This window comes from Grammomys surdaster, unplaced genomic scaffold (assembly GCF_004785775.1).
Source record: "Grammomys surdaster isolate TR1022 unplaced genomic scaffold, NIH_TR_1.0 348, whole genome shotgun sequence".
NCBI classification, from domain to species: Eukaryota; Metazoa; Chordata; class Mammalia; order Rodentia; family Muridae; genus Grammomys; species Grammomys surdaster.
Genome location: NW_021604767.1, coordinates 5,299,184 through 5,303,969, shown reverse-complemented (window position 1 = coordinate 5,303,969; position 4,786 = coordinate 5,299,184).

Below are 4,786 nucleotides of genomic sequence, written 5' to 3'. Positions count from 1 at the left end.
CCATGCAAGGACAATCAGTAAGAGATTTTTTGGTAGGTAGAGACAAAAAGGCCTGTTTTAAGTGTGGCAAACCTGGACACTTTGCAAAAGATTACAAGGCAGAAAATGAGTTAGCCCAGAGACGACCTAGAAAACAGCCTGGGCTATGCCCACTTTGTAAACGTGGAAGGCATTGGGCTAGTGAATGTAGGTTCAAGACAGATGCACAAGGAAACACCCTTTCCCATAATCAGGGAAATAGGAACAGGGGCCAGCCCCAGGCCCCGAACCAACACAAGCCAAAACAGGCTTATGGGGCAGTCAGTTTTATACCAGCAAACAATCCCTTTCAGAACTTAGTTGAGCAACACAAGGAAGTGCAGGACAGGACCTCAGTTCTGCCACCCACACAGTATTAACCCCAGAAATGGAACCTCAGGCCTTACCCACCAGAGTGTTTGGACCACTCTATCCAAATGTGTTTGGCTTGATAGTGGGAAGAAGCAGTGCTACTATGCAGGGACTACAAATTTTTCCTGGAGTTATAGACAATGATTATCAAGGTGAGATTAAGGTAATGGCCAAGGCAATACAGAATATAGTCACTATTCCTACAGGAAGGAGGATAGCTCAACTATTGTTACTTCCATTGATCCCTACTAATCACAAATATAAGAGTCCTAAAAGAGGGGATCATGGCTTTGGTTCCTCTGATGCACACTGGGTACAACCTATAGTTAAACAAAAACCTATGATGACAATATTGCTCGATGGGAAGGCATTCCAAGGCTTGGTTGATACAGGAGCTGATGTGACGATCATCAAACAAAGTGATTGTCCCGCTACCTGGCCTCTGTCCGCAACCTTAACCAATTTAAGGAGTACTGGCCAAAGTCAAAATCCACAACAAAGCTCTAAGGTGCTGACATGGAAAGATAAAGAAGGAGATACAGGGAATATACAACCCTATGTCATCCTGGGCCTTCCCATTAATCTCTGGGGCCAAGATCTATTATCCCAGTTGGGATTGATTATGTGCAGCCCTAATGAAGTAACTTTGGATTCTGAAGGAAAATCTTCTGCAGATAGATTCTGGCATCCTGATACCAAAAAGAATTTTGCAATGGTCCTCTGGAAAGACCCATTAACTGGAACCTGGAATGGGCCAGATCCAGTGCCTATCTGGGGAAGAGGTTCTGTCTGCATATATTCCCAAATGGCAGATGCCACACGATGGCTGCCAGAGAGACTGATTAAACAAATAGACAACAATAACAAATCCAGGGAGGAGAAACCCCCTGGGAAGCATATTTTTTCTTTTCAGGAAACATGAAAATGCTTCACAATTGTCTTCAAACTGGAGCAGATCAACCAGCATAACTGACTTGGGAAGTTCTCAGTGTGGAAGAAGAAATCACCACCCACACCTCCAGGGTGGCTCTATTAGACTCTTGGTTCCCTGATTTATGATTTAATGGGGTACATTGTTTAGACCCAAGAGAGAATCTATTACTACAGTTACTATAGTTGATTTTTGGGTTTAGGATTGACTGGGGCAGGGACGGGGATTTCCTTACTTGTTTTGTTAAGATCAAAGCTATGATCAGTTCTGTACTTATACAGATTTAGATTTAGAAAGAATGGAATCTGCTATATCGAATTTGTAGAATTCATTACCCTACTTAGCTGAAATAGTGCTACAGAATAGAAGAGGCTTATATTTTTTACTCCTCCAACAGAGGGAGTTGTGTGCTACCCTTAAAAAAGAGTGTTGTTCTGAGGCAGAATGGTTTACACCAACCATTCAGGTATTGTTAAGTCTCTTGTCTCTCGGGTCCATGCTGTTCAACAGACTGATGGCTTTTGTACGACAACAGATAGACACTATTCAAATGAAACCCATACAGGTCCGTTATTACAGGCTGGAAGTAGGGGACTCTAAAACCTCTGTCATCAAGACTGACGAGGATTAACCCCTAACTTATGCGCTAATGATGGGTAAGAGAACACCTCAAGACCCTTGCCCCTAACTGGGAGGCCTCACCATCCTAAGACAGGAGCTCAACCAATGGCTGTTGAGTATCCAGAGATGGGAAAGGGAGGCTGGGGGGTCCTTTGTTCCAACCTAAGATAGGCACTGTTTCCGTAAGTTTTCCCAGCCTTCCTTTTTGAAAAAAAAATTAAAAAGGGGGACCTGTTGGGAGCTGACTCCTAACAGAAAGCGGCTATCATCTTTGCAGCCATCTCGAGCCATATACCCTGACAAGAGACTTGTTTTCAACAGCCCACAACAGCTGAGCACACTAACCCATCATCAATAACAAAATAGTTCATTAACTATCAACTCTAGAATAATTATTATTCTTGTTTCGTAAGTACTTTGTCCAAGATCATATTAGGAAATATGGCTCCATACATGAGTTTTTAACCAAAAAACTAATAATTTGAGATGGAACCTAAAATCAGTGTTCAGTCAGAAGACCTAGAAATGATAGTTCTATGATAGCTGTTCTCAACTGGCAGGTCCTAGCCCCTTTGGGGTTGAATGACCTTTTCATAGGGGTCACATGTCAGATTTCTTGCATATCAGATATTTATATTATATCAACATAGGTATAATATCAATAGCAAAATTACAGGTGAGAAGTAATAATGAAAATAATTTTATGGTTGAGGGTCACTACAACATGAGGAATTGTTTTAAAGGGTTGAAGCATTAGGAAGGCTAAGAACCACTACTCTAGAAAATAAGCAAGACTGCTCTGGATTTATGTACAAGAAGGAATGCCTTCTATTTGGACAAGATTAAAAAAATCTATACAGAATGATGTTTTAAATTAGCTAGCTCCTTCTTAGTTAAGTCCGTTTCACAAAGAAAACCTACAGGTTAATAGGCCAACACTTTATCTTAAGGCAGATTATTCTTTCCAACAACATACATTTCAAAGTGTTGTAGAATTAGTGAGGAGTGGAGTTCTTGCTATGATCCTCTTGGGAATGTCTTAAATAATCCAAACTTGAAGATTTTAATGATAAAAAATAATGGCCCAAGCCAGAAAGACCATAGAAACAAGCAATGTCTCAGCATTTAAAAGTGAAGCTTCCAATAGAAATGTTACCACAACATATGAGTAGAGATCACCCACCAGAAGTAGTGGGAAAGAAAAATTATTGGGATACAGGGATATCATTGTCAGGATATCAACAGTTTAGTCCAGTAGCAAACACCAAATATGTATGAATCAGCAGCTGCAATTCAGTCCACTCTCCAGTCAGTATACATGAACCAGCAAGGGCAGTTCAATCCAGAAGATTGGCTTGCCAACCCAGCCGAGTCTGCAGAAACGGCAAGAAACTGGAGGAACCTCAAGAGCAGTTCTTTGGTGAGTTTCTCTCTATGGTGTCCCCCACAAGCAGAGCTCAGCAACACAATGTAAGGTGAACCAATACATGTGTGTTGTTGGCAAATAATAGCGAGGTGGAACAAAGCAAACCAATGCTTGAGCTCCCAGTGTGTCTGTGATCATACTTATATTCCTCTTGAACATCATGCATCCTTTCATGTGTTTGCTATAGCAAAACATTCTTTAACTTGTGTTCTCCAGCAAAACGTCATTTGACATAACTGACCTTCCAAAGAAACCAGAAGTTTCCACTTCATAGAGAACTGACAAGAAGCTCAACAGAACACAGAAAATACCCATGTCTAGTGTTTCAAATGTAAAGTAACAATATATCTGGGTTGTTCCACATGTTGTCTAGTACAGTGAAATGTACTCCCACCTGCTTATGAGAGTCAATCTGCCCCACTTCTGATCCACACCCTGTTCCCCTCTGTGGGGAAAATTTAAAAGGCCGCCACAGCGGTGAGGCCCCAGAGGGGCTTCCACCACTGTGGCGGGTCCCACATTCTGGGGGAACTCTATGGTTCCAGCGGCCTGGAGGCCTTGGCAACGACAGGCCCCAATAACACGAGCCAGTCCTTGGTTCCAAAAAGGTTTATTGTCATGGCGGATGATAGATGGATCTAGGCGTACCCCCCAGGACTCGGGGCAGTCCCGAGTTATATAGGGAGGGAGAAAGGGGGAGGATCTGGGGGAGGCATGTTTAAATTGTTCTGCCCTCTGGCCTTCATTAGTATGTAAATCCCTAGGGCCTGAGGCCTATAGCCTGGCCTATGTAACTCTATGGAGACCTGACTGCTTTTCAGGATCCTGGGTTCTGGGAGGTGCCAAACTCCTGCCGGTTCTCACGCAGAATCCCACCCGGGATCTGCAGGGTCTTGGGGTTCTAGGCACCTGTTCCACCATGACTCAGGATGCCCTTATGCAGTCCCACACCCCTGTCAGCCCCTCTCCCATTCTGTTACCTCTCTCCAACCAGTTCCAATGTCTATTTTATTTCCCCTTCTGAGTGATATTCAATCATCCTGTGTCCTACCTGGATTCAATGTCTCCTTCTATAGCTAAGCTTGTGTTAGCCAAAATAAGAATCCATACCATGGCCACCTTGGAATGCTACTAATCAGGGGCCCTGATTGCTATACTAGTACATGTTATGACTCTTAAAATGTGCTTTTGGACATATTTAAGCACATTAAGAAAGGCATCTCCTCTTTAATAGTATCCCTAAACTTTTTTTTCATAGAAATTGCTCCAAATGGAAACAAAGAGGCAAAAGTGTTTTTGGCAACTAATTCTAGTCATGTCAATCAAAAGTACTCCAGAAACAAGCACTGCAACATCCTTAGCAGTTAAATAATGGGTATCCTTGGAGCAGGCCTTCAGACCCAACACTTCAGAACACT